At 42.6% G+C, this 17,102-nt stretch overlaps 1 protein-coding gene across 4 annotated transcripts in view; it reads right to left on the bottom strand.

Annotated features, from left to right (window-relative positions):
• Positions 1–17,102, bottom strand: part of LOC138582116 (zinc finger protein 154-like) — a 282,557-nt gene that overhangs the window by 260,168 nt on the left and 5,287 nt on the right. The window contains exon 1 of one of the 4 annotated variants that reach the window (XM_069653102.1): positions 3,400–3,490. The exons of 2 other annotated variants lie outside the window; for them this stretch is intronic. The gene's annotated coding sequence lies outside the window, so the exon portion shown is untranslated. Of the gene's footprint in view, positions 1–3,399; positions 3,491–17,102 lie in introns of those variants that run through there. One more of the 4 variants, XM_069653103.1, reaches the window with a different exon arrangement.

Below are 17,102 nucleotides of genomic sequence, written 5' to 3' on the forward strand. Positions count from 1 at the left end.
CACAAAAAGTAATTACCTTAAAAAACAATTACAAATGCGATTCAGAAATTTAAAAATAATTAAATTGTTACACAGCTAAACCAAAGACAATACTTGGTGTGATCAAAAAGAACACTTTGGAGAGAAATTTTGGTAGGAGCAAAAGTTAGCCAGTAGGAATATCAATAACACAACCGGAACAAAGACATAAAACACCTGTATGGTGTTCATGGTAGAAATGATTCAGAACTTAAGACCATGTACTGGATTGAGATCTTTTTATAAGTACAAAGTAGAGCAGGAGCCTTTTATTTGGATATGTGAAATGGGGGCAGATATAGGGTGAGCTTTCCTTTGAATAGGTAGGATAGTGTCTGTCTGGGGCAGGAAAAAGAGTGACGTAGAATGGCAATATGCTATGTACAAATTTAGAAGCAGAAGGGAGTATCAAAACGATCTAATTAGATTATTTGCTTGGGGCCAACATAAATATATGGGGAGGGGTAAGGGAGTAGGTTAAGGAGGAGGAAGTGGGGGGGGGGGGGTTTCGACCAAAAGAAAGACCTCAAAAAATTAGGTCAAATTAGAAAAGTTCAAATATATTTGATCAAGTAGACCTAAATCTTATCAAGCCACATACATTTGCAACAGAAATCGTGTCTGTAGGTGCAGTCTGTGGAATGTTAAAGATTCCTCAATTGAACGAGGACAGCTATGGGTTGCTCCGGTTCATGTAGTACACATATGGTAGTGCAATCCTTGCTAAATTATTTGTCAGAAGCTAGTGTTTGAATTTGGCGAGGATGGAAAAAGGATGTGCGTGGACATGTTGCATAGCAGGCAGGACTGATGAGTTTATTTGAGGGGATTGTATACAAAGAACTAGCTCTAGAAGCTCTCTCTGCAATGGCCATTAGCAAATGGCATATAAACCTGTATTTCTTTGTGTTGTCCATCGATTGTGAAAGGAGAGCCATTTTCACTTCCTCCAGCACTAGTGGTGCACCCAACTGGTCAGATCCTTGCTAAACTGAACCACAGTTTGAATTTGGCAATAGAGTAAAAATGTGAAGAGACTTGTATAGTGCTCAGCAGGACTGATGATGTATGATATATATTTATTTGGTTGCACCATCTACAGAGCAATAGAGCAAGACACCAGGTCTGCGGGGGGACAATACAACAGCTCATGAACCTTTAATCCTCTGTGTTGTGTGATGAATCTGATGGTATCATCACACCCTTCCCGGAAGTGTCCCCTTCACATGGGAACCAAGGAACGGCAGCTGCTACCCGATTCTGTCCATGGGGGCGGCTATATGAGGGAGGATCCCGTTTGGGAGAGACAAAGTCCAGGAGGGATAGATGGCATCATAGGGTGAGACATGGTATCCGCCTTTCCCCTTGCAGGGTGAACCTCCCATTTCCAACAACACTCTAATGGCCTATTGCAATTCCTCTCCTTTTCCCTCCATGGGGAGTATTGAATCCCTTTTGTTACAACCTATAGGCCAACTCCCAAACATAGACATGCCTTGTGAATCTGCTAAAATTATCAGTCTTGCCTCCACATACCAATCCTCCATGACCGACTTGCCTTCAAACGCCATTATGGACATTCATCCAACTATTTCATACAAGTTGCTAAAAAAGGGAATACTGTTCCCATACATACCTCAACAATGCAACTAGGATAAGGAGTGGAGGGATGCAGAGCAAGAGCATCCCTGAGCCTAGGCATCGCACACCTGTGCTCGGAACATTTAAATCAGAAACGCAAGAACATCAGGGAGACTGCTGGCTCCCATCTGTGTGAACGGCGGGCTAGAAGAAGGTTGGTGGTGCCAATCAGCTCCGAAGCTCAGAAGCAGAAGGCTGCACGAAGAAGAGAACACACAGCGGGAACACCAGAAGCCAGCGCAGGGCTCATGGGCATCCGCCAGTGTCAGAAAGCAACAGTTCACCTACCCGAGACCCGTGTAAAGCAGACAAGCCCAGCTGGAACCACAGGAAGCAGGGACATGGAAAGCAAATGGTTTCTAGAAAGACTGTTACCAGCAGGCTGCGAGAGGAAGAAGGAAAGCCATGAAGAACTGATGAGTCCACGCTGAGACAGAGGGAACACGGGGGCATATTGGCAGCCAACCCAAATTCGAATAATGAAGCATAACGGAACTGAGAGAAAAAGAGAGTCTTTTACAAAACCTGAAAGAGAAATTGAAAGTGCATCTTCTAAAGAAGGAAGACTGAAGTGTGTGAGTATGTGCCGTATATGCATGTAAGAAACGTTAACAAGGCAGTATGCAATGAACAGAGTTTATTAGCCAATAAGGCTAATGTGGTGAACTATCCAGAGTGGCAATGTGAGCAAAGGCACACTAGTGGAAAGCCCTGGCAGGAGAGTATACCAGGCAGTTACAGGTGTGTGTCTGCAAGAAGTCCTGTCAGGAGAGTATTCCAGGCAATTGCAAGTCTAGGCAATTGAAAGTGTGTGATTTCAAGAAGGCTGGCAGGAATAGTGTACCAGGCAGGTATAAGTGTACAAACAAAGTCCTGCTAAGTAAACATACCAGGCAAGGACACATTGTGGAGCATATAAGAAGAACCAGAAAGGTAGTGCTGGTACCAGAAGCTAAGGAGCAAACACCTGGCAGGAAAGTACACCAGGTATCCTGACAAGACAAAAAGGGCCAAACCATTTTTGTAAATCATTTTGGTGCTGAGCAAGAGGAAAAACAAGAACTGTTATTTGTAAGAAAGGGTGAAAAGGAATGCAGGCAAAGAGAGACACCATCTGGAGCAAGGAGCCCTACCCTTGGGAGACTTTTTGTTGGGAGTTACCCATTTCTTTACCCGTTTGAACATTTTGAGAACACTTAAGGTCAAAGACATTATCCTTTTCACTTTAGAGTTCCTTTCTTTAGAATGTGAGGGTCAGAATAGTACTTTGGACAGTTTTGTTTTGGACATTCTAACACCGACTGATCCTTAGTTTGGGTTAAGGTAGGGAAACACCTCTAGTACAGGGACAGCAAGGCATTTTCCCAACACTTTTTAAATTTATCAATAAAAGTCTTTAGCCAAAACATGTCTAACTTGTGCACGACTATCATTCCCGACTCCTCAAGTTGTCAATACTGTGAAAAGAGGGTTGCTTCCTCCAGGACCAGATGCACACCCACCTTGTCGGACAGATACTATTAGTGCTCTATACAGAATAAAGGAGTCAGTCTCAAAAGGCTGTCAATAGACAAGTCTGCTGACCTAGATTCGAAGAATACTTAATTTAATGTGATTGTACGTATATCATTTGATGACCAAAAACACTGTACTCTATCAGATGTTGGGCTCCTCGCTGTGGTTAACATTTACAAGTTTCTTGACCAAACTATAGGAAGCAGAGTGGAACTCTATACTCACTAATTGCCTCCATCTAGACAACAGGTTTTTGCATCTGCATCTCCATCAGTTCCATTCATGAATCCCAACCTCTTTTTATTCTTACAGTCACATGCAGCAAGACAACCTATAGTGGTAGACGGATGCTATACAATATCACATTGTATTTCAACTGTGATCTGAAGAGAATAAGAACATAAAGGTAAATGGTTATCTTCACAAATATATGTGGATATGACAATATAGGAACAAGATGGGAGAGGAGGCATTTGTTTACATGCACTGTGTATCAGGTTCTTGTGTACAAAAAGATTATTTTGGATCACAGTATGTACTTGTGACATTGAGGATATCACATTTCTGTCATGGCATGTATGTACATTCCCAGTTTATACAGCATCTTTGTGAAATGATGTATTTGAACAACACCTGCTACTGGTTTTTGATGTGGTGGTCCTTTAAATGCATTCTTCACCTTTACATTTCTCATCTTTTTTAGTAATGGATATTCATTTTTTTTTTAAACAAAAGATTGACAGCATGAGACAATTGGCCTCATTACGAGTATGGCGGTCCGGTATCAAGGCTGCCGGTAGAAATGTACCGGCACCCTTACCGAACCACCATACTCTGAGAATGCCGGTAGGGGCATGGATCACCCTGGCTGGCCTGTCCTGCCCAGAAATCAGGCCCCTGCCGGTGCTTCAGTGTCCCCATTCCCTGGGACTCCAGGGGAATGGGGATTTACCGTTCCACAGCCACTTGTGATATCCTAGTGGCACGGCGGAATCAGTGTGACGGGGTTGGCACCAACCCACTGGTGGCACCGACAGCTTACCGCCAACCTTGTAATGAGGGCCAATACGTCTATGGTGACCCCTTTTTGATAGGTACATTTTGTGATGAGATGTGGACCGTTGCCACATAATCTCAAAACGTTCCTAATCGCAAAATATAACTAACTCACTGTTGCATAATCAGTAGGATCTCAAACAACATTGTTATGGTCATTATTTGTTATGTAGTATGTCCATGTATGCAATGTTGTACAAATATAATTATTATATCATAGTGTACCAAGCATCACAGCGGTGGCACATAATTACTGTTTCTTTGATTTATATATATATATTTTTTTTTAAAACACAAGTGCACAGCAGAATGACACAGCACACATCACTTGCATATAATGCAGCAGAATGTAGGTGATATGTTGGGACTGGAAATAATGGGAAAAACAATAACATGATTTGCATCTAAGTAAAAAAGAAGCAATTCATACAATAGGTCTACTGCAACCAAAAATAACTAAGAATAAAATTCAGATGAAAAATGAAAAAATAAACTATATTATATGCTACTTGATTGGCCTGCATGTTTACAAATCCTCTATATTGACCAGTTTGACTTGGAAACTCCTCCAATACATGCTGGTATAACTTGAGGGACTGACTCCCTGGGTTCTGTGAAGTGTAGGCTCAGGCACAATATGCCACAAGCCTGTACCATTGTTAAAAAAATGTTTTAAAAACACTTTTCAATTAAGAGAAGAGAACAACCAAGTTACACATTTTTTCCATTTCTTTGTAGAATTTTACACACTGCTAGAATGGGGCAACGCAAAAGTACTGAACATCGGGGGTCTACAACAAATATATATAAAATCAACAGTGCAAACTTTAAATACAAGGCCTTATAAATCATCAGGGAACAATATAAAATGAAAAATAACTTTTTATTTGAATTTTGTTTGTGAACAGAAACTTTGTAAACTGTTACAAAAGGTACATGCGAACAACGATTGGTTGACTGTGATAAACAAGAAATATTAGTTACCGAACATAGATTGTTTAAGATGTGGATTTGAAACAAATTGCAAGATTGGTTAAGCTGGTAATACATGGATGAACAGTGCTACTAAGTTCATGGATAAGGGCCAGCAGCATTTAAAGAACTGAACGTGTAAGGCAGGCTGCCCTGAAGTCAACTTGCTGTGTTATGCACAGGGGTGGAAGATCATCTTCAGACAGATGGGTCCTGCCGGTGGAGTTTTGTCTGCAGCATGTATTTTCTTCCAAAGCAAATGTCTTCGATTCTACTAGGTAATAGATCAGAAGCATTAGCCTCTATAAGTGATCTCCTCCATTTCCTCCAGGCTCTTCCAATTCCATACCTTCGTTTCTGTATTCCGATTCATACATGAACCCCAGAATACCAGACATGCTTGTTGGTGATGGAAAAAACAGAAAAACAAAAAATGTTGAGCAAGAAAAAAACATGTGATTTTAAATTTAAAATCAACATGAAATACACAGTCTGGTCAAAATAAAATGAAGTAAAGCTAGTAGCAAAGATTGAAAGAAATAAGTTTCAACAACAATTAACTTTGACTTGTCAATTAGTCCATGGTGCCAAAACGACATTCATATTTGGGATAAATTGAGCTAGTTAGTTGGAACAGGATATTTCTGTCAGGGAATGGGACTGTATGGTGAGAGTGGGTTTTAGGTCAAAATTAGACTTGAACCTACGACACGTCCAACAGAGAGTCTTAGGACTACTATATTGGACTCTTGTACGTATGTACGGATTGGGTTTATTGAGCAATGATTCATTTTGGGGTTGTGGTAGGGAAAGGGGTACGTTGTTGCACATGTTGTGGGATTGTTCCAGAGTCAGTGACTTTTCGGGGGTAGTGTTGGACAGATTGGATGTGATATTAAATGACCTTTCCTAGGTTGCCTCCAGGTACCTTTGCTATCAAATAGTGGGGGATGTGCGATTGCCCGGAGATTTGAATGTTGGATCAACAAAACCTTGGTGATGGCAGCTAAGCAAATCATGAGAGTAAGAAAAAGCAGAGGATGGAGGACTGGTTGGGCGACCTACAGGTTTTATCCACTTATGAGAGGTTTATGCTCCTAAAACAAAAATTGGGAGGATTTGGAAATGTGGGCAACTTTTAACGATGTATATGGTTGAGGGGAGGCCTCTTTGATGGGTTGTGAGTGGGAACTTATTAGGAGGGTTGGTTGTGCATGTGGGGGTGTGTGTGCACATGTGGGGGGGCGTTTAGTCGTCTACACTTGTCAGATTTTGAAATTTATTTTTATTTAGGGGCGTTTGTTCATTCATTATCGTCGTGTTATACTGTTGTGATGTATTCATAACTTGTTAAGAGAAACACTTGTCATGGATGCTAACACAAAGTCTTTTTAATTGCTTAATGTATTATGTTCCTGTAAATGAGTTATGTTTTATGTTAATACATATAACGATTTTATTTTTTTTAAAGAGACAGGGCAGCAAACATTGATAGAAATAAGTTTCAACAACAATAAACCTTGACTTGTCAATGGGTTCATGGTGCCCAAAAGACATCCATATAGACATATTGGGATAAATAGCTAACTCTCATGGTATGATTGAATCATTAAACGCCCATAGAGACGAGCAGTTTGCGGTAGCAGAAACATAAATAAACATACTTGTTCCAGTGTAATTGATGTTGAAGTTTACCACAAATTACGATTCTGGTAAGTCAGAAAAAATTCAAACAAACACGGATCGATGAATGACAAAATAACTGGCACTGGAGAAAGGCTTTGTTGCCATTTATTGAATGCTAAAGCGTCTTGTACATTTTCATGACGACACTTTAAAGCATTATGTTGAAAGTATGCTTAGCTGTGTCATCCGCTCATCCCCTCACATGACAAGTGCAGCCATCAAAATGAAGATTGGATAAGCAGAAGCTAAATGCAGCTTTTGAGTATAAAGCATTAACCAGTGACCAGGAGCTGCCATTGGGAAACAAGGAGCTAGTGCTCAGCGTTCCACAAATTTAACTTTCACGTAGGATGCAAACTTATAATGTGGTCTATTTAGGACTTTGTATGCTTAAAATGTCATATATATTTAGCCTAATATGTATTTATAAACTGTCCCAAACACACAGTTAAATTAACACAGGTGTGTTTGTTCAGTATCCCTTGGACTGGTGCAAAAAACGTAGGATAGGAGCTGTTGGCGTCAAGCTAACCAGGCAACAAACAGGAGCTAAATAGCTCCCAGCTCCCCTCTATTTTGACTGCTGCAAGTGGAGTGATTTTCTAGCTGCTGCAGCTCACATCAAAATACAGAGTTTAAGCTATGATGTATTGCCGCCAGAGTCCTTGACCGTAGGTTGATCACACTGGAGACTTATCACAAGATGGTAGAACAGAAGAGGTTAGTTAACAAATATTAAAGTGTTCAAAATGCACGTTATGCTTTGTGAAAAAAGTTGAATACATCGGTATATAGTGTGATGCAGATGTCTTAAATACCATCCATCCAACTATTAAGTTCATTTTGACTTGGAATATATGCATTACCTTGATACCACTAGAGCGAACAGTAGATTGCGTACCAGAGCATACACAAAAGAGAAGGGTCATACTTTTTAAAGGTATGTGTCATATCTTATGATGCATATAAAAAACAAAATACAAAACCAGATTCGATTTTCGCAATTTCTCAAGATTGAAATGAATTGTATCGGTTGATGATGTGTGTGAACACAATGTTGATATCATGGCAAAAAGACTTGAAAATTGTAAGTATCCACCAGCCTTATTCGAAAATGTGGCTACAAGAACTAAATAAAAGGAACATTGACACTTTTTTTTGCAATCACAAGTCTCTATGGGGCAATGACAAATGTATGGTTTGGAACATGTTTTTACATTTCAGATACACATATTATATCCTCCATTAATGTATGCCTGCCTACGTTCTGCTACCCTCGACTAGCATACCTGTTATGAGCCATCCTGCGCCTGTATTGCCTGCTTTCCATCTGTAATTGACTACGCAACTTGTTAGATACATGCACGGGCCCGTTGCTCTCTGCTTCCTCACCTGTTGTGATCACTGTAATTCAAGATGTTGTCATATCATTTCTAGCCTATTGCCTCACTTCTATCTTAAAGCTGCTCATGTTGCTGCCTTACTTTGTCACCGTGGGTCCCCACTGCATGTCAGCCATCTGCCCCTAGCTTGACTGTAGATACTACCTATGTGCACTTTTCAATCAACCTGCCTCTTCCCAAAACTTGTTATATTCTATCATGCGAATACAGCACTGCTAATGTGAGACTAGGCAAATGTGTAACTTTGAATATTGGTGCTACCCTGTATACCTACATAGCTGCTTTATTTTCAAACTTAGGAGTTACCAACTGCATTTTAGCACCACCTTGTGAACTTCGTACTGTATTGCATTGCTTGGCCTGTGACACCACCCGGTGAATTTCTATTCTGTATTGCGGGTTATGGCTACTTGCTCTGCATTACCTGTGAACCCCTAGCTGCATCGTACGCCCATTTGACAGTACTGACTGATTGCCTACAATTGCCATACTGACCACTGCACTGTTTTATCTACCATGTGCGCGCATACCGAGTAACGGTTAACTCAGATCTTACTCTCCCGCTACTATGCATAGCCAAAGTGCAGTATACACCGCCTTTCAACTTGCTCTCTGCCTGTTAATCAATCACATAGCACATCTAGACTCAGCATTATCTTGCCTGAACACCCCCATAGTTGCACTATCACAGAACTACAAACACATCTTCCTGTCACCTGTCTGTGCATCACATCAAATACCTAACACGGACCTTCCGGAGCACGCAGAAAATATCAGCAGCACCCGTGACAATGCACACCAACAATTCCATTTCTACTTAACCATGGACGCCCTACTTGCTAACCCCTACCTTAACAATCCAACGCTCTGGCTACAAAACTTCACCAGGAAACCCACAACTAACCAACCGTGCGCTACCACACTGAGAAACCTCAGACTAGGGTCCAGACTATCACACATCGCCTACCATCGCTTTGCCAGTACCCAGTCTACCAAACCCTTTGACATCAAGCTGACAGCTGTCCCCACCCCTTCCGTGGACTCATCCTCGCTTGACCCTACCCTTGATTCACATATCTTACTGCCCACTACACAACCCTCAACAATTATCAAAGCAGCATTGATCAACTCTAGGTCTCTCACTGCCCATGCCCTCGACATGGCTGATCTTATCACCACTCATGACTTGGACCTTATAGCAGTCACCGAAACCTGGCTCCATGCGGCCTCAGGACCTTTGCTCTCCCTTGCAATCCCTGAACGCTACACCATCATCAGAAGCGACCGCAACACTGCTCAAACCAAAGGAGGAGGTATAGCCATTATTCACAAAACAGCTATAAACCTCAGTCTTTCTACTCCTGGCCAATTCAAATCAGCAGAATCTCTCACAGCTAAACTTGCCATCTCCCCCAACCAGACTATTACCGTACACATTATTTACAGACCTCCTGGCCCCATATCTACCTTTACTGAGGATCTCGCCCATACACTGTCCGAAAACACTAAGACTACTTCTCAAATCATCGTACTAGGCAATTTCAATTTAGGCCTCCTCGACCCCAATGACGCTCCTGCCCATGATGTCAATAGCTTACTACTCAATCTAGGCTTCACACAACGTGTTACCGCACCCACTCATTCTAAGGGTAGAATCCTAGATTGGATTGCTGACCTTAATTGCGACGCTAAGGTCAACTCCAACCTACCATGTGCTTGGACGGACCATCATCTCATCACCTTCAGCATCCCCACTAAAACTATCCATTCCACCCCTAAGATAGCACCTGCCACCTCACTAGGAATAAGCGCAACATAACCTGCGCCAAACTTATCCCACTCATCCTCTCTGCCCTCAATGATCTTGCCTCAGTATGCTCTGACCCTACTGTCTTGGTAGACTCTTACAATCAGGCCATGCTAAAAACATTAGATCTCATCGCTCGAGTCAAACTACGCAAACCCAAACCCCGGGCTCACCTTAATTCCTGGTTCACGCCTCAGTTGAGAAACTTACGTAAGGAAAAAAGGACTCTTGAAACTCGCTGGAGAAGCCACCCGACTGAATCTAATAAAATAAGCATGGCATTAGCGACGCTAAACTATTAAGAAGCCATACTGTCTGCTAAAAAAGAGACATAATAAACGTATTGAACTTGCCCAATCTAATACCAAGGAGCTCTTCAAAATCCTAAAGGAACTGGAATACCCCACTCCTCTCCCAGACACCTGCGCCAAAGACAGCACTTGGTGCACTAACATCCAAGAGGCTCTCCTGGGCAAAATTACCATGCTCCAAACCAAAATGAATGGGAAAAAAACAGCCTGCACTCACTCATATCACAGCTTGCCCCTCAAGTTAACCACAAACCTAATACTGCATCCGTGCAACCATTCTGCTTCTCACCTCTCTCCATCTCTGAAGTCGAACACATCATCAACAGCCTTAAGCCATCCAACTGTCAGGGAGACTCCTGCCCTGCCACTATTATCAAGGAGGCCTCACACAACCTGGCGCCTTTCATCACCACACTCAAACTCCTCCTTCAGAACGGGGATCGTCCCAGACAACCTCAAGGATGCCTGGGTCATTCCTCTTCTGAAAAAAACAACCTTGGACGATAACATTCCCACTAATTATAGGCCAATCACCACTGTGCCTTTCCTCTTAAAAATTCTTAATCGAGCGGCATATCTGCAAATCCAAGATTATCTCGAAACTAACAACCTCTTGGGTCTAAGGCAATCAGGCTTCCGCCCTCGCCACGGTACAGAAACTGCACTGCTAGACTTAAAAACGCAAATAGAAGACTAAAAGACAAGGGAAAATTGGCTCTCTTACTCTTACTAGACCTCTCCGCAGCATTTGACCTAGTCAACCATCAAATCCTCTGTCACCACCTCAAAACTGCAGCCAACTTCTCTGAGAAAGCTACAGCCTAGATTACCTCCTTCTTGGACAACAGATCCATGAGGGTCTTCTCCCCCACCGCCACTGCAGAACCCTCCCCTGTCACATGTGGAGTCCCCCAAAGCTCATATGTGTCCCCCGACACTTTACAATGTCTTCACAAAACCCTTATTTGACATACTGGACCGCATGGGCATCACGTACACTAATTACGCTGACGACACCCAAATTCTTATTCCCATTACAGGTGATTACAAAACTGACTCCTTAGCTATCAAAGCCATTTAGCAAGTTATCCAGGCCTGGATGGCGCAGCACAAATTGTGCCGAAATGACGAGAAAACTGAGCTCCTCATCCTTGGTTCACCCCATAAACTCAGTAAACTTGACCCCTCATTCAAATCCTTTAGCATTGATGGTACTTCCATCAAAGTGACCAAGGAAACTAAGACATTAGGCATGTACCTCGACTCCACACTATCCTTAACCAGACAAACCAATGCAGTCTCCTCAGCTGCATCTTACATTTGCAAGCTCATCACAGCCTGCCACCCCTTCCTGTCACCAGCCAACTGTACTACCCTAGCCAGGACCTTGGTCCTATCCAAAATCGACTACTGCAATGCCCTCTACTTAGGCACCAACCAAGGCAATATCAGAAAACTCCAAATTATCCAAAATAATGCTATTAGAGCGGCCCTCAACATCCCTAGGGCTTCACAAATCTCAGAACACAGGCGTAACCTCCGCTGGCTCTCAGTTACCCAAAGAAGCTCCTTTAAAGCTCTGACACTTACACACAAAAGCATTGCGAACCAAGCCCCTAGCTACCTCTCCAATTTACAACTCATTCAGCTGCGAGACCCCTTAGAAGCACACATGCTAATTGCCTCGTCATCCCACGCTTCAACCTCCAAAAATCTGGCGGTAGCAGCTTCCCAGTCCTCGCGGCTAAACTGTGGAACACTCTACCCAACCCACTCAGAGCAGAACCTTTGTTCCATGCCTTCAAGCGTAAGGCCGAAGTCTGGTTGTCTACCCTTTGACTAGGCCTGACCTTGAATGGAACCTTCATCTCAGTATTTTAGGCCACTCTTGCATCATATCTTGACCTTATATCTTGCTCAGACTGTGTATCCTGTACACCATCCTGTATGTAACTTGTACATTCTTTATATTTTTTCAAGTTAATTATTGTGTCTGTAACCATGTACATTTTGTATATATTTAAGTTAAATATTGTTTATGTATCCTGTCTGTAACTAAAATAAACGCGCCCGGTTGCCCTCGGGCCTTGTGCGCTATACAAATAAACAAAATACAAAATACAAATAATGACATCATCCTTTTGTAAAAACTTGCAGGAAATACTTTATTCCAAATTTGCACAGCTGTATGTGTAATTTGTAATGTGTACGCTGTAATTTTTAGCAGAAAAAGACTTATGGTGCAATGAGCCAATGCATTTCAGTGCTAAACGCCATCTTCAGGGCTGTACATGCTTAATTGGGTAGCCTTTCTCCTAGGATTCTGCAACCTCGTGTGCATGAATGACTTTTTATTGAATGCGGTGACTGCAGTGACCTGCAGCTGCAAGCAACAGCAGTTTCCACATGCGGTTTTCCTGCTAAAAATTATCACAAACATATTTGTGCTAGCGATAAAAAAGAAAAAGAATAAAATAGGATAAAAGGGCAAGAAAGATAAGCTTATGCCATGAGCAAACTGAGAGCTTCAGACACTACTAGGTGGTTTCACCCTGCTATTTTTATTGTATAGTTTTCATTTCATCCTTGTGTCATAGAATCAGCTCAGCTCAGTTTGATAGCTCCAGGTAAGAGTTAATAGAAGTAAGGATTTCATCCAATAGAACATTGGCCATTAAGAACATTTGACATTTAAGGACAATTTGAGTGATGCCCACCTCTACCTTTTCCTCTGGTTTGAAACATGGACCTTTATGAATATTTTAAGGAAGAATCAATAATTATCACACATTTTTTAAAAGGCTTCTTTTATTTTCATATACACAGAATCAGAATATCAAGTATAGAATTGAGATACCAGATATAATGCAAAGATCTGACCGCCAAATTGGATTAATACCAAAGCAAGGATTGAAATATGAATTTGATAATGAAGTCACGCTCCTGAACGCTCATACCAGAGAGAATACAACCCACTAGGGAAGAAAGGCCCAAGTCGATCTTGTAAGGATAACAAGTCTTAATCTCACACGCAGATGAGAGAAACAGCAAAGGACTCTGCTGCGAAGAAAGTTCTGCCGAAAAGTAGTACAAGCATAATCTTAGGAAGGAAAACATTGTCATACTGGTTGGTGTGTGCCTATAGATGATCCTCCTGCTCCCTAAGAGATGCCAGGTGATTGGTTTCAGCCCAGTCAGTCCGTCTTTCATCACGTGGATGCTGTAGTGATCATCTTCTTCTCACGTCCAAGGTCAAAGAACAAATTAACAGCACTCCTGACATACTGCTACTTTATCGCTGTACTGTGCACCTGGCAGGCCGTAAAACGGGCAGAAAGGTGGTTCTAGGCCACTCTAACTCACTCCCATCCTCGTCATCCGGCTCCAAGGTCTCCACCCTCGTTTTGAACTATAATGCATCCCTCCCAGCACCTCATAATACAAATCAGAAGGTTGTCTCTCAATGATGTGCCCCGTCCATTCTTTTTGAACATTTCAAGACTTGTTACTTTGGGGTCAGTGGTCAAAGGGCACCTGGTGCCATGGAATGCAGGTATCTTAAGGTTCATTCAATTATGGGATATAACTCGTGGTCGCCTGGGGAAGGGCCGGGTCATGCATTGGCCAGTGTGATAACATGCACGCCAGGTGCCGTCTGCGATCACGGCCTTGTAGGGCACATTCCTCGAGTACAAAACACATCTTTGCAACACTGTTAGGACAATGAATAGGCATTGTGGCCGTTGTGGTGTGGGCTGTCCTCATGGGAGCTCGGGCATGGCTGGAGATTTCACTCGTCTCGTAATTTGGGCCTAGTGTATGCAATGCTGCATTCGCCAGGCAGGCCTTACCTTCTACCTATGATTACTAATAGCTACGCAAAATAACATTGCTCGTGCCCTGCGCTACACTATGTGGGTTGATTATATTATATTGAAGTAGGGTTCTTTGTATTGGGAGGTGGTCCTTTCACCACCCCTCTACCCCCTGGCCCATCATAGTGCTTCAAACACCTCTCGCCTCACTATTAAGCGCTTAGGGGCGTGGAACAGGGCTGCCCCCTTCCCAACAATAAGTAGGAACTAAAAGATCAGCTACTACATATCAGCCATAGTCCATTAAGTAGAAGCGAGTGGACTGTAAGTCGCAAAATTAAATTCCACATATAATGTGCACTTCATACCCTTTTGTCATTTATAAATATCTGACCCAATATGTGTCACGCCCCATCATCATCCACGCGTCCCGTGGACACACCCCATAAACCAGCCCTCACTACCACCACCAAAAAACGTGCCAGGACATACTCTCACCTGCAGGCCTGCCGGCAAGGTGTGGGACAAGGTCAGCGATGCCAGTTTCTGCCTCATTTCCCATCCCGGCGTTGGTTTCGATCTCGGCGTTGGCAGTTGCCGTGGAGACGCGCCACGGGCATGCTACAACGTCTCCGTTGCCGGCGCCTGGGAGCTCCTCCTCAGCACGTTCGATCACGTGACGGATGACGAGAGTCACGTGATCGCTAGTCAGCGTTCAAAAGCGACGCACTGACTGCCATCCAGCGCTTCACAGCTGATCCTGTTGGGCGCATTACGGATTATGGATTACAGACTACTGCTTGGATATTTTGACCTCGGATTGATCTTGGGACTCTGATTTGGTCCTTCCCATCACGGTACCTTTGCCTGGAACTTACTCCTTTCTGCTTACGACCTCGGCTCTTCCCTCGGATTGATTTTTGGATTTCCCTTGCTGTACCTTGCTGGAACGGTTTCTCCTGGATTCAACCACGGTTTTGTCCCCGGACTGCTATTGGATTGCCCTTTTGTTACAAACTCTGTTCTTGGATCACATACCTTTCAGGACTCCCATACCTGATTGGCTCACAGTTTCTGGCTTCGACTTCAGGTGGTGATTACATCCTCCTAAGTGCATTGCCAGGCTGCCATCCTGTCGTCACCCTTGCCGGCTGCCTCCGATAACATCCCTACACCAATATTGGGTACCAACCAACTCCTAAGGGTAAGCCCCATTGTAGGATTTCTTACGTATTCATATTCAAGTCTAGGGTTTTGTGTTTATTATCTAACCCCATGTTTGCCTTACAGTGGTCGTGGGGGGCATCTTCCGGCATTCCTGGTTCCGGCTGACGAAATTCACCACCTGTGGCCTCAAGGACGGCTCGGGCAGTAATTTCTTGTTTGCTCAGGTGGTACTTGGGGACGGAGGTATCATCATCTACACGACCATCAAGTCTTGACAATATGCTTTACATGTTTTCTTAATGCTATGTTCTAATCCTTTCCAAACACACAGAGTTAATATCACATAAGTATGTTTGACTGGGACGAGTTAAAATGGTGTCTCAAAAGTAGCTCTTAGTAGCGGTTGGTGTCAATCCACTCAGGCTCTTAGAGACTGCAAGCAAGAGCTAAATAGCTCCCAGAATTTCTGATGGCTCCAAAGCAACGTTATACTTTCCAATGCTTGGCATGTAGTTGTGATAACAAATGAAAACGTTCACTAATTACACATCCGAAAACAGGAGTAAAGATTCCACTTCAAAATTACACCACCTACATTTCAACTTTTACCATATAAGGGATTTGATGCCTGTGTGGCACGATGTACATTGGAGAAACCACTAGAACAGCTAGAAAAAGAATAATGGAGTATACTAGTGACAGGCATAACAAATCACCAGTAGCCAGACACGTTAATACTTATGGACTTTCCATCGCACAATTACAATTTCAAATCACTAAACGTATGACAAAAAAACTCACAGGAGACCTGAAACCCTGTTTACTACAAAGAGAAACCTAATTTACATACACATTACCCAGTTTAACTGCAAGCAATCAGATTAAGTTAGAAGATTAAGCAAAAATCGGATCAGTTTTATGTTTCTGTTCATAATACCGGTAGGCTGCAGTATTCAAAGTGAAGGATATGGCAGTGCATATGTTATTCCGGCTTGCGAACGAAGCAAGCTGAAGGCAAGTTTCGGGAATGACAGAGATTGTTAGGAAAGCGTTTCTTTCTAAATCTGAGCCATCATAGAGATACCATGAGAAAAATGTTAAAGTTAATATGTTTTTGAAGGGTGGGTGGTTAGTCTGAAACGTTGCGGATACTCTCATAAATGCATGCATTTCACCACATTTTGAGTTGGATTTAAGAAGAACAAATGCTTTCGAAGACCATGTACATTTTGATTTGACTATAACCTTCTAAGAAACTGTGGAAATCGTAAGTAACATGATGCAATTGCGGAATGCGGGCTGAAAGAAAGTTGTTTTTCTGGATTATATTCACCAACTCATAAAAGACCTGAAACCTTCCTCATGCACTGCAAATTCTACAGATGTATTTATTTTATTTATTTCTTGCATTTGTTATACGGCCAAACACATAGCTATCAAGGCGTAGGTTACAGAAAGCCCAAATTCCCTGGTTACAGTGGGCGAAGTGATGCAAGGACATTCAATAGCGATACAATAAAATACAACTCAGCATAATATGTAAATGATAGAAGTGTGAAGAGTGAGGATGTCCGGCGCAAGCCAGACTGGTGGCGTGACGGGCTGCCTGTAGGTCGCACTAGCACTATGCTAGCGGATAATGTTAGTATTTGTTGAATAGCCAGGTTTTTAGGATTTTTTGGAATTTGGTATGAGAGGGTTCAGTTCTCAA

This window comes from Ambystoma mexicanum, chromosome 3q, assembly GCF_040938575.1.
Source record: "Ambystoma mexicanum isolate Mex_15411 chromosome 3q, UKY_AmexF1_1, whole genome shotgun sequence".
NCBI lineage: Eukaryota > Metazoa > Chordata > Amphibia > Caudata > Ambystomatidae > Ambystoma > Ambystoma mexicanum.